This window comes from Erpetoichthys calabaricus, chromosome 14 (assembly GCF_900747795.2).
Source record: "Erpetoichthys calabaricus chromosome 14, fErpCal1.3, whole genome shotgun sequence".
NCBI classification, from domain to species: Eukaryota; Metazoa; Chordata; class Cladistia; order Polypteriformes; family Polypteridae; genus Erpetoichthys; species Erpetoichthys calabaricus.
In genome coordinates, this window is record NC_041407.2 from 82,747,461 (window position 1) to 82,766,692 (window position 19,232).

The window sequence follows — 19,232 nt, forward strand, 5'->3', positions numbered from 1 at the left end:
TATCTAGCCTGATCCCTGCCTGCAGGCGAGACAGCCTCAAGTGAAATAAAGATGTACATCAAAATCTATTTACTGAATCTGCTTATTACATGTGGAAAGAGGGCTTAACCCAGTCATCTTTGGGTGGGAGCCAAAAACCACTTCTAGATGGGACAACAGTTTATAGCAGACTACACTCACGCACACAAGGCCAACTAACTTGACCAAAATGTCTTGGGGAGGTGCAAGAAAAAATAACACAGACATGGGAGCATTTGCAACCTCCTCAGACAGCATACCCTGAAATGCTGTAAAAAAGGCACACTTAGCATTAAGAATTAACTGTATGTTCACCTGCCAAAAATAAGTGAGAATGAGTTGCTTTATGGTAGATTGCATTGAATACAGAGTTGTTAACTGACTTGTCCTTAACCCTGTACTACTGTGATAAGGTTTTAAGAACATATAAATGGCAAGCTCTCAGGGATTGTTCAAATGACTTTTAGATTGGCATGGGCACAATCTGTATGCACTCTGTATATTCTCTATGTGTCTGTGAAAAATGGGTAAAAGCAAATGAAAGAACACTTTAAAGAAATGAGATAAAACACATGGCAAATTAAAACAGAATGAACATTGATGAGTCCAGGTCAGTGATGATGAACTGAGAATACATGTGGATTAACAGGATGAGATCTATCTATCTATCTATCTATCTATCTATCTATCTATCTATCTATCTATCTATCTATCTATCTATCTATCTATCTATCTATCTATCTATCTATCTATCTATCTATCTATCTATCTATCTATCTATCTATCTATCTATCTATCTATCTAGCATCATGTGGTATAGCGGGTCCGTGGCTCAGCAATTAGTGGCCAATTTTAAATAAATCATTGCACCCTGAGAAGGTGGAGGCTCCAATCCAGTGTGGTTATGCATGAGTGCATTTCACTCCGCACTTAACTGGACAATTGGCTGAATGTGCTGCATACACATTTGAAGGCATGTGGCTCAGTCAGACACCTCAATGATGCTGCAGAGGGTGCAGCTTCTCGCACTCATACCCAATTAGGTATCATAGGATAAAGGAGCCTGCATGGGACAGATAGAAGGAATGAAAAATTAAAGAAAACATATATCAGAAGAATGGAGGTTAAAGGAAGCAGAGAGAAGACAGGAGGCGGATTGATCCGGTGCGTGTGAATGAAAGAGAAGGCAGCAGAGCATGTGGCTTTCGCTTGGGGGATGAAGGAAGCCACTTCAGTGGAAGTTGGAGTGATTGATGCACTGCTAGGTTGGAGGGACTCTGTGTATGACCAGGAGAAAGACAGAGGGAGTTGCAGGCTTATTGGAAGGCTCAGTGAGGCATCCTGAGGGTGGAGCCATGGACCGCAGGGGTGAAAGCCTGGCAGCGGGATTTGAAGACTTGGTGGGGTGCCCTGCCAGGGCCACAGACTACAACAGAGGCCCAAACCTCTGATTGTTTTGATGAAAGCACTTATTCACTTATGCACCTACCCCTTGATTTGTGGAAGTGTCCACATTTCAGTGCACTTAATAAAGATTGCAGAAGCATTATTAAATAAAGCTGGAGCCAACCCTGGGTGAGGCACCAATCCACGGCAGAGCACATACATCACATTTCAAATAAAAAATGCAAAATTATATCACACATAGGGGAAAAATCCACCAGTTAGGGGAAACATGAATATTAGATGTGAATCTGGGGAAGTCTGCAATGAATGCAAAGAAAACACGACGCAATTAAAACCGCTGCCACCTGCACTTGCCAGCACAGGCCCCGTCTGTAAATCCTGCATTAGCATTGGTAAGCAGACAAATGAATGAGGTTTAGCATGAAGCCTTCGTTTTATTTTTAATTTGCATCGACCAACAGGCTAGTGCACCTAAACATATTCTAATTTAAGCAAAGCGACAAGCCATTGAGAGAAACCAGTAGTGGCTTCCGCTTCTCTTAAAATATTGCTTAGCTACAAAAATGAACAACTCAAGTGGATAGCATGCAGATTTCACAAAAGGTGTTAATACTAGTTAAGACTTTCATGTGCATGCCCAGTAGTCCTGACATAGTCTTTGGGGAATAGGCAAAAAACTAAGATAAAAACACAAAGACACATGGAGAACATGCAAATTCCATACTTAGAGAGAGATCAAGCACAGACTTAAATCCAGGACTCTGTAACTATGTAGCCACTGCATTACAGCAGAAAATGAAAACATTTTGCTGAAGGATTTTGCATGACTCCTAGGTTCAGATCTCAGCTTGCGCGCTCACTTTGCAAAGTTTGCTTATTATCTTCATGTTAATATGGGTTTCTATAGCTGGTATACTAGTCCACATTTCCAAAGACTTGCAAACTAAATCCTACCTTTGTGACTGAGGGGGTGCTGTGCTCTGTGATGGACTGCCACCCTGTGTGGGAAAGGTTCCCACGGTGAGTCTAACGCTAGCTATAACAAATTATGCAGGTTAAGAAAATGGATGAATGAAAAAGCGGTTGTGGTTTGTTGTTTTGCATTGTATTCTTGATTGATTTGATAAACTGGCTTTGGATTTTTTTAATTTGTGTTCAGTGTTTAACACTTTGCATTTTGCTTTTTTATTAGAATATACGTACATGGTAATTGTTTTATAGCTAAGTCTAATTTCCATGTAAATATTTTGTGGCTGCCTGGATGAGTGCACATACACATGTTGCATGTCTGACTGGTTGTGTGTATATCTCTACCAGACACACAGTAAGTACTGTATACATATTTACAGCCAAGTGTGAAATAGCACTGAGTCATAAATACTTACCTACGTGTTACTTGAGTTTTGCAGCCAGCACTCAATAACAATGTCCAGTTAAAATGGTAGGCCAATAGACACTTTAATGGATGACATTACACAATAAAGAGGATAACCCTAAGACTCTACCCAGAGAATGATTGTTCTCTTTTTCTGTTTCATGGATCCTGTGCTCAGACTGAGAAGCTACAAACTGACTTTTATCATTTTCATTTTCATTTGTGTGTCCATTTTTAAACTTGCTCCTTTGGATTCAGATCAGGAACCTATCTTGGCAGCAGGTTAGAATGTGGGAGCCAATCCCAGACAGCTAACCAGTCTGTTGCAGGTCCAGTTCATACACAATGGGCCATTATGGAGATGCTCATTGAACTAAGACACACATCTTAAGGATGTGTAGAAAACACAAGACACACATTGACATGGACAAAGGAGTCTGGCTTCAGGACAGCACTACTTGACCCAGAAGTCCAGAATACTTGACCTCTGAGGCAGAGGTCCTAACCACCTGAAATGGTGCATATCAAATGACTAGCACATGACTGTTTTCTCAATTTTGGAAATTAAGGTAAAGTAAATTTAAGATTGGAACAAGATGCAGTTCCTCACTGCCCAAGACTGAAAATGTTTAATTCCCTCAGTCTTTCACAGACGACATAGTCTTTGGCCCCAGTTTGCTCTCTTCTGCACAGTTCCATGTGCTATTTTATCTGATTTTGTAGCATGTTGACCAGAATTCCACACAATTCAGGGCTCACTATCCCGTTATACAGCCTGACTGTAGCACCCATTGATTTATACTCAATGATATAAGCTGATATTTTATTTACCTTCTTAATTGCTTCTCTAGGTTGCCCAGATAATAAGAATGCTGTATCAACATAAACAGAGGCTGCTAAGTGTAGGACAATGTCTCCCATCTTGTATTTATAACTAATATTAAGTTTGCCTACATGTAGCACTCTTCTACATTAAATGGCAGAATGGGGTAGAAATTGGTGACTTCCTTAGGAGCTCTCACATACTCCAGAGATTGTGAATTGTGTATGCCTACATGTTGGCGCAAAGCAGATAGTTGTCCTCTCACACCAGAATATTTACCACACATCATACTGTACATATATACATTTCCGGCACTTTCTACAAAAGAGTCCATGTGTCCTTGCAGACCATCAATGCAGATAAATTAATATAGACTGCTTTATGAAGGAGTGCAGCCATTCGCCTTGACATCAAGATTATGTCATTTCATTTCTAAGTGTGGATCCTCAAGTCAGGCAAAGTACTCTGTGGTTGTTGAGAGCTGAGGTTAGACAAAAGCCTAGCTATTATACATATTTGAGAGAGGGATAAGCTGATGATATTTTTGTGTCACAATTGATCATTTCAGTGCTTGCTATATTATTTTTCATTTAGTCTGAATCTTCAGATATTGATTGATATTCTGAAAATTGACTAAATCAACCTGTCACAAAAGAAACTCCTAGGCATTTGGATTCATGAGCTCTAGCACTTTCAAATACTTGTGACTTTGCTTAAAAACACAAAACATTGACTTATGGAGGTTTGTAGAGGAAGGGTAGGAAATGGTAAGTTTTGCCGTCTGACTTCACACACGTACAGTAATTTGTTTCAGACTGGTCAGCCTTGGGGCTCTCTACTGTAAACATGAATGACACAAAACCCTTTTCTGCTGCTCCACATCACCGAATCTGCAGATCATGAACTTTGAGGTCATCTTTCTCGGTGCTCACCCACCACAAGTTCACATACATCCTCTTTCTGAATCTGTCAAGAAGACTTGCTTTCTCCCCCTCAGTTATTGAGTGGTATCTGTGGTGATGCTGCATCCTCTATAGAAATTCACATGGTGTTGCTGACAGATGCTGAGGTTGAGCTGCATGTAGTGTAGAAGGGCTAACATTTATACCCCTTGCCACTCTGCTCTGGAGGACAATAATTCAGCAATGTGGCACTACTTCAGGTCATACCCAGCCACCAAAAGACATTATGTATCGAATAAGTGAAAAATATAGATATTTTTTGTTAACTAGTTCTATTGAAACTAGTCATTAGTCACGCATAGTATTATATAAGCAAATATAAAGTAGTTAGTAAAATTTATAAGTTGAATGAAACAAATCACCCCAACCTCCTGAGTATTGAAATGAAATAAAGTGATAGGAGTTTACAGATCCTTAGAGGAGAGCTAGTTATTAATCGCATGTTAGTAATTACAGTTTCCAGGAATTGATGTTAATCTCTGAAGTACCATTGATTTTCAAAGCAGAATGTTCAAGAGGAATATGTTTATTAAAGGATAATTATCTTAGAGTTAGGGATACAAGCTATGTGTCTCTCTCTAGTAGGAGGGCAGGATTAGTTTAGCTGCAATTGTTCTTAAAGACAGTGCTCTCCACTGGAGAATTAATAGAAATGAAGAGAGGAAAAGTCTGGAAGAAGGGAGAGGTGATGTGATAGCTAGGTGTCAAAAGTCATAAATGCAGAAAGAGCAGAGGCTATGGTTACCCATATTATTAGATTTCTCACTCAATAACCTGTCTCTGAATGTAGACAAAACAAAGGAGATGATTGTTGACTTAAGGAAGACTAAGAGTGACCATCTGCCACTGAACATTGACGGCTCAACTGTGAAGGTCGTCAATAGCACCAAATTTCTGGGTGTCCACCTGGCAGAGAACCTCACCTGGTCCCACAACACCAGCTCTTTAGCCAAGAAAGCCCAGCAGTGGCTCTACTTCCTGCATAGGCTGAGGAAAGCCCATCTTCCACCAGCCACTCTAACAACATTCTACAGAGGAACCATAGAGAGCATCCTGAGCAACTGCATCACTGTCTGGTTTGGAAATTGCACGGTCACGGGTCGCAAAGCCCTACAACAGATAGTGAAGACAGCTGAGAAGATCGATGTCTCTCTTCCCTCCTTCATGGATATTTACACCACACGCTGCATCCGCAAAGCCACCAGCATTGTGAATGATCCAACACACCCTTCACATTCACTGTTTACACTCCTGCCATTTGGGCCCTCACCACCAGAATGTGTAACAGTTTCTTCCCCCAAGCAGCCAGACTCCTGAACACTCATGGACCAGTCTGATATCTGATATATGTGTTCTGTTCTACATGGTTGCACATGTTTGCACATTTGACTCACACGCACCTTGTTATATATTATGTGTCTTTATGTTATGTGTCGTGGATTCTTCGTTGTCCTGTGTTTTATGTAGCACTATGGTCCTGGAGGAACGTTGTTTCGTTTCACTGTATGCTGTACTACTGTAAATGGATGAAATGACAATAAATACTCTTGAATCTTGAATCTTGAATCATGAAGTGATATCTGGAAGTGGAATCATGAAGTGGATACTACCATCACTACCTTGCTGGTCCAGAACCTCTGAGCTCACATCGTGTGCCTTGTTGCTGTCAATGTGCCTAGGCCTCTTTTCCCCTGTCCATTCGGTGTTCTTCCTCCCCAAAGACATGCATATTACACAAACTTGTGATGCTGAATTGTCCAAGTGTATATATGTGATGCGATGGACTGGTGCCCTGTGACACTGATTTGGATTAAAAGTTCTTAGAATTGTATCTTAACAACCACACATGTTTTTGCAAGTAGACCTGAGCATCATCTTATCATCTTGGATGAATTGGTACCCCAGTCTGCTTCACTAAGACCCTGAAACTGAATGTAGGTGGTTCACTAAACAGATGGATTAATTTGCTCAGTGCTGACATTTCTTAATGGACATGACTCTGTGGGCCTCAGCCCGAGGTTTCTCCTGGTCCATGGTAGCAGCTGAGTCTGGGAAACACCTTGGACCAAATTCACCAAAAAATAAATAAATAAGAAAATTAAAAAACTGTAGGTTTGCAAGTCTAATCTTCCCAGTAGGTCTGTTTCTGGGAAACGCCAGCAGCCAGTGCCAGAGAGGAAAAAACAATCCCATCCTTTCGGTTTCCTGCCCACTGCCAGCTGATTAGCAACTCAGCTATGAAAGTAAAAAACACAAGAGGGTTTCAGGGAGATGTTTAAAAGATAAACAGATAACAGACACCATCCATATCATTTTTACTGAATCATACTCTCGCTCTCCTTCTCTCAGTCTTCATTTTCTTCATTAACACATTTCAAAACACACTTCCTTTGTCAAAATGTTTAAACCAGTTTAGGATTAGCAGCGGCCTCTCTTTGGTATACATCGGGGATGATACATTCAGCTTCTGGAGAGCCACAGTGGCTGCATGCTTTCTCTGCCTTCCTTTGGCTTGTCACTCATTGGCCTGATTTAAAACTTCCACCTATCCATTATTCATTCTGATAAATCCAGTTCATGGCTGGGGGAGCTGGAGCCTATCCTAGTCCACAGCAGCACATACTCACTCTCAAAAACACAAGCATAGGGCCAATTACATCCAACTACTTAACATAATAAGCCCATCTTGGGGATGTTGAAGGAAAAACGTGAATAAAAATTTACAATATCTATATAGACAGCAACTGACCAAAGAATCAGATCCATGTCACTAGATATATGTAGTGCTAACACTGTTCTGCCAACTAACCATTTAAGGAGAAAACAGGAGCCACAAATTCAATGTTAACTGGCATTCAATCTGGCCGTTCTCTTCAATATGAAGCTCTTTCACAACTTTTCTTGCTTAACTGAGTCCCTCGTTTCTCATCTTTCACACTTTGCTGTAATGCTAACAAATGTGGTTCATTCACTAAGAATACTTGTGAGATGCAGACAGTTGAGCCTGAAGCATTGCATGAGCACTGGGACTTTTAGAAAAAGTGATGCCAAACAAAAACAACCCTGGATAAGTGCTTGGTTGCTGGGCACCTCTTTAGAAGCTGCCAAAATATTATGATGGCTCGTTGCTCAAAAGTGGACATTTTTTGTGTAACTGATGCTATGCACAACATTTTTTAATGTCACAAAAAATTCTGAGCACATGTGAACTTCAAAATGCTAAGCACTTGTGACCACTGGGGAAATCTCAGTCAGCCAAACCCCAAACACAACTGTGCTAGACACAGTCCTGCAGTCAAATAAGCCATTGATTTTCTCTTTTCTTTCAACAGGCATCTTTACTGCAATTTCATTTAATTCAACTAAATACAATCCACCACCTTTTCCTTCTTAAATCCTTCCTTCCTTCCTCCCTGTCCTTTAAGCTTAGCCTCACTCCACTACCAACTTTAATACACCTATTTGAGGAGAAAAGGCTTCTTTTAAAGTGGGACCCAGACCCCAAGACCTCAGCCCCACAGCCCTGCGTATCCCTGACAAGGGTGTATGCAGGAATCCAGATAAAGCAGCACCAGATGCATATTGCCACCCAAAATACTGGGGAAACATATTACCTTGGCACTCAGTCCTCCACTGCCCATCCATTGTATCCCCCATGAAAATCACAGCCAATGATCCCGCTAACGATCAGACTCTTACTTGAATGTGAGCCTATCACTATATATATATAGGTCCTGTTCAGCCTATATACATCGGACTTCCAATATAACTCGGAGTCCTGCCACGTGCAAAAGTTCGCTGACGACACTGCTATCGTGGGCTGCATCAGGAGTGGGCAGGAGGAGGAGTATAGGAACCTCATCAAGGACTTTGTTAAATGGTGTGACTCAAACCACTTACACCAAAACTAAGGAGCTGGTGGTGGATTTTAGGAGGCCCAGGCCCCTCCTGGACCCCATGATCATCAGAGGTGACTGTGTGCAGAGGGTGCAGACCTATAAATACCTGGGAGTGCAGCTGGATGATAAATTGGATGGACTGCCAATAATACAAATAAATAAATACAGAGCTGGCTATACTTCCTGCAATAAGATGCTGCAGATGTTCTATCAGACGGTTGTGGCGAATGCCCTCTTCTACGTAGTGGTGTGCTGGGGAGGCAGCACAAAGAAGAAGGACGCCTCACGCCTGGATAAACTGGTGAGGAAGGCAGGCTCTATTGTAGGCATGGAGCTGGACAGTTTGACTTCCGTGGCAGAGCGACGGGTGCTCAGCAGGCTCCTATCAATTATGTAGAATCCACTGCATCCACTAAACAGTGTCATCTCCAGACAAAGGAGCAGCTTCAGCGACAGACTGCTGTCACTGTCCTGCTCCACTGACAGACTGAGGAGATCGTTCCTCCCCCAAACTATGCGACTCTTCAATTCCACCCGGGGGGGTAAACATTAACATTATTCAAAGTTATTGTCTGTTTTTACCTACATTTTTATTACTCTTTAATTTAATATTGTTTTTTTTTGTATCAGTATGCTGCTGGAGTATGTGAATTTCCCCTTGGAATTAATAAAGTATCTATCTATCTATCTATCTATCTATCTATCTATCTATCTATCTATCTATCTATCTATCTATCTATCTATCTATCTATCTATCTATCTATCTATCTATCTATCAACAGCGCCACATGGCAACCAGGCATGCAACTTATTAACTGTTCCCTATACAGCATAACATTCTTAAACCATTTAGTGTCATGCGGGACAGCACTAGGCACAGGCAGAAAACTGCCCTGAACAGGACATTAGTCCATCTCAGAGACCACTCACACCCCCACACAGACATGGGAGAAACTTCTGCAAGGAATTATTATTATGATACATATATTTTTAACTGCGGTCGGTTGGCACCCTGCCCAGGATTGGTTCCTGCCTTGTGCCCTGTGTTGGCTGGGATTGGCTCCAGCAGACCCCCGTGACCCTGTGTTCGGATTCAGCGGGTTGGAAAATGGATGGATGGATGGATATATTTTTATGTAGTATTATATATTTTTTGTTTTATTATATTATTACTTTCCGTATTTTTCTGGTATTGTCTGTGCACTCAATTTAGGTTGCCATTTTAAAATGATAGACTCTACATGGTTGGAAATTACATGTTTACATGAAAAACTAACCCATCTTGATTATTATTTAAGGCAGCTTTTTATTATTCACACATGTATGAGTCATGTTAAAGAGAAAATAATGTGTTAAAGAATAGATAAAGTTTAGATAATAGACATAAAACTGTTTATTCAAATGTTTGTAAACATTTAATCTCTTTCTCTTCTATCTCCTGCTGTGCTAGCCAGAAGAACTGCACATCATTGTTTGAAATTCTCTTGTTTTGGCCAAACAAAAGTTTGCATCTTGAAATGCACCCACTTCCCCAGAGTTATTGTGACTGGATCGTAACAGTAATAAAATGTTACTTAAACTTTCAGCAATGATTCTGACCTTTAATGTCCTCTGCTGGTGTACTAACTCAGACAGTGAATTGTACCCAAACTGTACCCATTGTACTCCACAAGGACAAAACACTTGAGTGTGGCATGAGAATCCAGGACACTGGATCTGTGAGGTGGCACATATAAATAATATAATCGTCATCGTCCAACCTGCTATATCCTAGCACAGGGTCACGGGGGTCTGCTGGATCCAATCCCAGCCAACACAGAGCACAAGGCAGGAACAAATCCCGGGCAGGGTGCCAGGACACACATACACACACACCAAGCGCACACTAGGGACTATTTAGGATCGCTGATGAACATAACCTGCACGTCTTTAAACTGTGGGAGGAAACAGGAGTACCCGGAGGAAACCCACGCAGTCAAGGGGAGAACATGCAAACTCCACACTGGGAGGACCCGGGAAGAGAACTCAGGTTTCCTTACTACCACTGCACCACTTTGCCGCCCATATAATATAATATAATATTCACACATACAGTGAATTAGAATGCCAGCCATTTCTTGTCTCGCTTTTAAAAGTGCCATATTGCATACCTCATTAATGACATTTCATCACTTTTCTAACTCACTGCTTTAGTGTCTGTATGATACATTTATTTAATACTTTTACTGCTGTTGTAGCAAAATTGTTCTGTAAAGTCTCTTGGGTTGATATCAAGTGTAAGAGCTGCAATATTACTTAGTAGCAGGGATACATTGACAGTATCTAGCTTGGATGTACCAAACAGTCCTGCCTGTTGTGGGAGCACCAACTAAATTTCATGGCCTATGGTGTTCACCTGCACAATTGGGGAATCTGTGCAAAATGGACATACATTCAACAGTGTGCATTTGTGTATCAGCCAGACACACATTCAGTTTTATACATTAGATTAAATGATTGCATTGAAATGAAGATGATCAGCTGTGGCAACCCCTAACGGGAGCAGCCGAAAGAAGAAGAAGAAGATTGAAATGAATACTATACTGGGTGTATATTTTTGACAATGTCTAGTATGAAAGGAATCTCTTAAATTTAATTAGATGAATACCCCCTGTTGGGCTTTGCTAAGCACCTTCCCATATGTCTTTCCTAGAAAGGGCAATATAGCAAATAAAAAAATTAGATTAAGCCATCATTTTATCCTTTGGCATATGAAGACCCATTTCCTAAAGTGGATAAGCAGGTTTGAAAACTGATGGGTAGATTAACGGATGGACAGTATATGCATCACTTCTGATAGGTTCTGCTATGAAAGCTGAAATGAAAATGTAGGTTCTGCTGCATGTAAGCCAATGATGCTTTGCATCATAATGTTGCAATTTGATTTTAAAACACTATGTGTCAGTGATTGCCATGGAAGGTGCTTTAGAAAATTAAGAATTAATGCTTTAGCTAAGAAAAGAACACAACAGTCACATTTCTGTGCCTTTTGTGTTCATACCAAATGGTTTTTGAAAGAGATGTTGGCAAAAGACAGAAAGCAAGAGTAAAATAAGCAAGAAAATGTGTCAGACGGGGGACAATGGAAGTTCTGTCTCCAAAAAAAAAAATTACAAAAAAGCTCTGTGTTAATCATCTGACTCTATTAAACAGTGATGTCTTGTGTCGTATAAGGAAATTTGAGGTGGGCCACTGTTTACAAGGAGTTAGCCCCCTGCACCCATCCCGCCTACCCCTACTCCCACACTGCATTCAGCACACACAAATGAATTTGTACCCACGTCCCTCTTTATTCTGCTAGCAGTAGGTTCAAAGAGCCTTGCATTGTGGATGCACAGCTGCACCATGGAAGGCAAGGCTTGAACATTGCTCCTTTGAGACTCAATGATTAGCCCCAAAGTCATTAATGAATACTGCCTTGAACTTAAGACTGACTTGGTCTGCTTCAGCTGGAGAAGGCTTATAAGCAGGATATAAAAGAACTACATAAATATTAAGTTCAAACATTGTAAATGGACTTTAACTTGGATGTGAAGCCTTTCATCACACATCCAGCTTACCAAAAACTGCAGCAGGTTGGGCAATTTAACAGTGAAACAGATTGACCACATTTCCATTTAAAAAAGATGTAAATTTGTTGGCCTTTTTTGTGAAAAGAAGGAGAATTAGTAATGGGACATGATATACAGCTGTTACTAGGCCAACCTCAGAACTCCTCAGTTTTAATAAAATATAAAACCATTTTAGCTCAATAGGCCTCACACAATAACTATTTCCATTGTGTCCCTTATTATAGTGTGTGATTACTCAGTCATTGCCTGTCTAATGTCAGTGTAACTAGACATAGAAATGAACTTACTATGTACCTTGAGCATTGGTATGGGTAAGTACACAGTCAGGCAGCAGAGACAAGGATATTAAGTAAGCTGCTAGCCATTTTGAACAATGTTTCACACCCTGTGCATAACACACAATGTTCAGAGTGTATGTTGAGGAGATTTATTTCATGGATTCCTGTGATCAAGAACCAGTTGTAATAATTTGATGAAGTCAGATTGTTCAGTATAGGGAGAGAATAAATTAATTGTCTTTTTCTGGACTGATGATAAAAATTTGAAATCTAAATCAGTTAAAAGTAGAAGTGTTTATGCCATTTTCAGTCAATGATAGGATTGAAGTTTGGAAGTGAGGCGAAGCATAGCCATGCTTATGTACCAGAGTGTACTTTAATGGACTTGTAGTGTGAAAGAAATTAAAAGCTTAAGAAACTATAAATAAAATAAACTATAAATCTTCTTCTTCTTCTTTTGGCTGCTCCCATTAGGATTCGCCACAGCGGATCATCATCTTCCATCTCTTTTTCTCCTCTGCATCTTGCTCTGTTACACCCATCACCAGCATGTCCTCTCTCACCACATCCATAACTCTTCTGTTAGGCCTTCCTCTTTTCCTCTTACCTGCCAGCTCTATCTTTAATATCCTTTTCCCAATATACCCAGCATCTCTCCTCTGCACATGTCCAAACCAACGCAATCTCTGATTTTTTCTTCCAATTGTCCAACTTGAGCTGACCCTATAATGTACTCATTTCTAACACTAAATAAAAACTAAAAACCATCAAACAGGAGGAAGCTTGTCCATATGTCTTTAATTTCTCTTCAAGAGGAGGGAACACCCTGTTACAGCTGTCTACTAAGGGATAGTACCATGAGCAGAGGTGTCAAAGGAATGGTCCCAGAGCAAACATCACAGTGCTGAATCAATACTGACATATCACCTGACATTTACTCTGATTGGTTCCTTGGCTTACACCATATGACACTTTACTCTGATTGGTTCCTTAGTTTACACACCCTAATAAACATACCCAAATAAAAGTCTCATTCTACTACATTCTTGTTCATCTCAATATCTTTTAAGTCCAGCTCTTATTCTTTGATGAAAAACTGTGTTCGTGACAACTGTCAAGTTTTACTGGACACATGACATCAGCCAGTTACTTAAGCCACTACCTGAAACATTCTGTGCATTTACTTAACCATTTCAGCAGTCTATTCAGTCTATTTTCTAAGACCAATGCTCTGAATTCTCTTTTTAACTACACACCAAAACACTTTGTGCACAAAAACTGTATTATTCCTTGATCATTCTCCTTGTTTCCCTTTATTCTCTCACACTATCATTTCTGTCCAGTTCATAATATTTCAAAAAGCATTATTGTAAATAACAAAAAAGGATGTATTATTATTATTATTTCAACCTCGCAACATGGAGATATTATGTGCCCAATCTTTCTGATCTATAATGGAAGTCACTATGCAACCATATTGGGAAATTTCTGCATTTAGTTAGTTCACAATTACAAAAGTAAATGTTTTCAAAGAATTACCTTATACACACAGCAGATTTGTATTCCTAACACAAGGCAGGGTAAATTGTAGGACACACAGCCACACCAAGTCAATTTTAACTTAAAATTCATGTCTTTGTAAATGATAAGGAAAACTGGAGTACCTAAACACAAGGAAAGAATTCAGACTGCACGGAGAACACAGACAATGACCAGGCTAATGTCTGAACTCAGACTTCTGGAGCTGCACTGCACCAATATTCATAAATTCAACTTATTTTTATTAAGTATGTTTCTCAAATTTCAAGGTCAGAATATGTACAGAGTTGTAAATAATGAAAAGTAACCAAAAATCATAAAAGCAACAAACACCTGCAAATAGGCTAATTCATTTTTTTTTATTTTACAAGCCACTTAATGCATTTCTGGGTAATTGGGGCCCGTAGGCATCTGTTTCAAGGGGGAAACCAACCCCAGAGGGTACCAGCTCAAAAGCAAGACTGACATATTTATTTAGATATACTATAATAAACAGGGCGGCATGGTGGTGCAGTGTTAGCGCTGCTGCCTTGCAGTAAGGAGACCTGGGTTCACTTCCCGGGTCCTCCTTGCGTGCAGTTTGCATGTTCTCCCCATGTCTGCGTGGGTTTCCTCCCACAGTCCAAAGACATGCAGGTGCATGCAGGTAAATTGTCCCTAGTGTGTGCTTGGTGTGTGTGTGCCCTGCGATGGGCTGGTGCCCTGCCTGGGGTTTGTCCCTGGCTTGCGCCCTGTGTTGGCTGGGATTGGCTCCAGCAGACCCCTGTGACCCTGTGTTTGGACATAGTGGGTTGGAAAATGACTGACTGACTGAATATAATAAACAAACAAATAGATCTCAGAACAATAATTTATATCCATTGCTTCCAAAACTAGATCTGTTTACTACATAAAAGAAAAAAATATTTTAAATTGATTAAACAAATCAAAATATGGCATTTTGGGGAAATAAAAACAAACACTCTACCTAACAATGGTCCAGGAGGAAGTCAGATTCTAGGTGATCCTGTGCATTAAAAAGTCGAGGTTTTTCTGGTTCCTCCCTTTTTGTCACAAGATGTCTTGTATTTGGCAGTAAAAGTGAATTGTTTCAAATCTATTTTTGTAAAACTTGATTTACAGTGTATTTGTATGGAATGCTATTTGATTTTAATAAAATCAATAAAATATAAAGTAAAAAAAGTGAATTGATAAGCTAACTTGCATACATCAAAGACAGAGTGAGCTGCTTGTGAAGGTCCATTTGTATTCTATTTAGTAACTTCCCCCACCCAGCAGGTGACACTATGAGCTCTTGTGCATCATGGAACCACTCCTAGTGCTTAGGGCATTAGACTTAAAAACTGAAGCCCACTGGGCCAACTCCTATGTGCCAACCTGTCTGGGTTCTAATTCTAAAAAAAGAAATGACAGTTTACAATAAGGTTCTGAGCCCGATATACCTGTAGAGTACAATTGTCATTGTATGGCTTTGTGTCAAAGGACTTGGACTGTATGTGCATGGCTACAGGTTTACTCACTTCCCCTTAGCTATTCTTTGACATCTAGTAAATCATCTGACATGCCACGCTAACACTTATAAAAAAAATACATATAAACAGTTGAACCATATCATGATTTTGTAAATCACATTAGATAAAGGTATCAAGCTAATATACAATAACAATTATTATTACTGGGAGTTGTTCTGAAAGGATTCCAGTCCATTTGCTGTCTCTGATTCACAATGTGACTCACTTTAACCTGTTAGGCTCCAATTATATGTATAAACCATAGCATCCTGACCTGATTGTATATAGTAAATCACTTTAAATTAAGGCATTAGACAAACATGCACTAATAATAATTATAGCTATGCGAAAACCATTACAATATCTGTTCAAACCGTAAGTCTGACTCACTGTGTGAAACTGAACAGATAACTCCACGTGCCAGTGCTCCAGTCTCTCCAATATTCAATCAACTGCTCTACAGCTCAGCATCTCGTACTCATATGCAATGCATAAAGACACTATATAAATTAAAGGTTACAATTCTCAGGAAATGTGGCTTAGTAACTAGGCTGGTGGACATTATTCCCCACCTCTACCTCATTTTGTGTCCATAAGTGCAGCTTGGCTTCAACTCTTGGTGGCCACAAATACAGGAAAATGTTTCTGTTCTGTTTTGTTTAATCAGCTTGTGATTAATTACCATAGCCCATCGATGGAAACATTTCAGGCCCACTCAGCCCATTTTACCTACCCTGAATGAGTTATTTTACTTATCTGAGCTTCATTCATTTTCTTAACTAGCTTATTTAAATATATGGCTGCAGGAAGAAGAAACATATTCAACCAACATTAGGTGTCCAATCATAGACAGGGGATAAGTCCACTAAACTGCCACACCGGGTAACTTTTAGTTATCAACACTAAGAAACCCATAGAAAATTCACAAGAACAAGAGGAGAACATGTAAACTCTACTCGGACAGTGCCCAGGCTAGCATTTGAACCCCGGACTTTGATGGTAGCATCACTAGTCACTTCACGTAATTGAAGATTGAGCATGCAGCTGTCTGTCTATGCCAACCAGAAAAAGCCCCAACCTGGTTAAAAGATGAAGCAAAATGGCAATCCCTAGATGAGGCAAGTTACAAGTATTCAGAAATGAAAGTGAACAAATACATTTCTCTTACCACAGTAAGTGTGAAAGTCCCACTTCCAACATTCAGCGAACACTCAAATCCTGGCAGGTTCCTCTTGGATAATGGAAGATGGAGCAAAGCAGTCTGGCAGGCAGACACTGCAGCCCACACCCCCTGAGCTGAGGCCAGAATGTCACTTCCTAGCCGTCACAGATAAGGAGGTTGTTTGCAAAGAGGGAATTAAAAAAAAAAAAAAAAAGCTGACTTCGAGGAAGCTTGTCAAAATGTTTTACTTCCTCTTGAAATACCAGAGAGACTTGAGAGTGCAGAGAATGAAGAACTTCAGAATTTTAAAGGCTGGCACCAAACTCCAAGAGCTGGATGGCTTCTTTATGAACTGATCTTTGTGTCCATTTTGAGGACAGAGTGGTACTATTCTTCAGCATCACAATGTTTTTTATTAATTTATCTTGCATTTTGTGTGTTTTTCCTGTCTGTAGTGCGGCACTGCAGGTGTAGGGCTATGGGGGAAGCAGCCCATCACTATCAGGAAAGAAACGATGGATTACAGGAAGAGCTGCATCCGGTCCCAAGATTTTCTGAGGCACTTCCCTCTTAACTCTGATGTGACTATCCACAAGATGTAAAGCCCACAGAATCTCAAAACACAAAAGCAGGCAGGGCACAGTGGACCCTGAGAAGGAGGCATCGACCCAGGAAGATGTGAACTGCTTTTGTAGGTCAACATTTGAGAAATAAGATTTCTTGGCTTACCCTCCCAAATTTTAAGCTTTTGTCCACATCTATTCAAAGATACTTAATCTATTTTGGCATCATACGAGGCCAGAATCTATTCCAACAACACTGGGGGGTGAAGTAGGAACTAATTTTGGATGGGTTGCCATCTTTGTCTAGTAATAAAAATTCCTATCTTTACAGGAAATGTTTTCGAAATGGTCTGCCCCTGTAACACCAAGTTTGAATGATGCCATGTAGGCCAAACTTATCATTTTTTTATTATTATTATAAACAAGCGCACAGTGGGGTGAACAAGGGGTGAATATGAACTACAAGCAAAAGACAACCAAAACCCGACAGCTTCTCTAAACCTAACCCACTATCTATAACATTGGCTGGGGCAGCTAGCTAACTTGTGCATATCAAAGTACTAACAACAATCCCTTTTTCCACCCCTACATTTTGATCCTGATCACTGAACCTTCAACCCAAACCCTCCTCCATACACTAGACTCTGACGGTCCTGTTGCTCCTTCTGTTCTGCCAAGGAATTGAATGATGATAGACCGCAAGGGTAAGGAAAAGGGGTAAGGAAATAAAAATTAGTGAAAAAGGCAAGCAAAGGTCAGAACCAGAAGGACTCTGTTCACCAAAACCAACAGTTATTCAGAAACTGTTGCCAAAGGAATTGTTACAAGAAGTCAAAAAACTGAAAAACCATCATTGTTTGATTTGTGGAACTGAATGAAATAGCATCACGTAAGTGACTTCACAGCAAGTGGCTTCCAGAAACACTGTCCTCTGCAATAGCCAGTTGCGTCATAGCAAAGCAACCACAAAACGGTGACACCGATGAAAAACAAAATGACAGTTAGATATTAAATATAAAATGAATAAAAGGTTATATCATTATAGAAGTAATTGATATATTTGGATTCCCCATTATCCAAATTGCTAAAAAGTCACATTACCAGTAAAAAAATATTCCTAAAGTTTGCAGAATCTTAACACCTTCTAGCTTTGTTTCCAACTATATCCCAAAATCTCAAAATGGGAGGTCCACAGATGTGACAAAAAAAGTCTATTTAACAAAATTCTGACACCACATATAAATAATGTATTCACAATGAAGTTCTGAAGATTTAAAAGGGTACGTGTTGATTGAATAAACCAGGGGTCTCCAACTCCAGTCCTGGAGAGTTACTGTGGCTGCAGGTTTTCATTCTAACTCTTTTCTTAATTAGTGATCAGTTTTAACTACTAATTAACTATTTCCCTTTATTTTAATTGACTTTTCTTGAGACTCTGACCGCTGAATTGATTCTTTTATCCTTAAACGGCACCTAAACATAAATTTGATGTGAAGTGAGCCAACGGATGACCAACTAAGTTGAGGCCTCAAACTCCAACCAACTTCCCTTCATTCAGTTTCTTAACTTGAAGCCAATTCTCGTTGCTAATTTAACCCATTATTTAATTCCATGATGCTCATGCTGCCATGGCAGACATTTCCAAAACTGTTGCTTTTCTTTTTTAAGAGTATTGTCAAAATGTTTGGTGGACCTGAGCAGATCAACATTACTGAGGCCTTCACCCTTCTTTATTTTCAGTTATGCATGATGGGTGCAGGTTGTTGTTTATGTGTTGGTATATTTTGTGTCTTAATATTGTTTGGTTGCTAATTAAGGAAAAAAGAAATAATTAAGGGGCCTGAGTCTTAAGTGGTGCATCCATTAAAATTAAGGCAAAGAGTTAATTAGCAGCAAAATGTGGTCACTAATTAAGAAAAGGGTTGGAATGAAAACCTGCAGCCACAGTAGCTCTCCAGGGGTCTCATGTATAAACGGTGCATACGCACAAAAATGTTGCATAAGAACATTTACATGTTCAAATCGCGATGTATAAAACCTAAACTTGGCGTAAAGCCATGCACATTTCCACAGTAGCTCATACC

General features: G+C 39.9%; 1 protein-coding gene across 8 annotated transcripts in view; it reads right to left on the reverse strand.

The window, feature by feature from the left end:
- Positions 1–19,232, reverse strand: part of yrk (Yes-related kinase) — a 143,780-nt gene that overhangs the window by 81,602 nt on the left and 42,946 nt on the right. For 3 of the 8 annotated variants that reach the window (XR_007933482.1, XR_007933481.1, XM_028819306.2), the window contains exon 1: positions 16,592–16,753. The exons of 3 other annotated variants lie outside the window; for them this stretch is intronic. The gene's annotated coding sequence lies outside the window, so the exon portion shown is untranslated. Of the gene's footprint in view, positions 1–16,591; positions 16,754–19,232 lie in introns of those variants that run through there. 2 more of the 8 variants (XM_051919017.1, XM_051919016.1) reach the window with 2 other exon arrangements.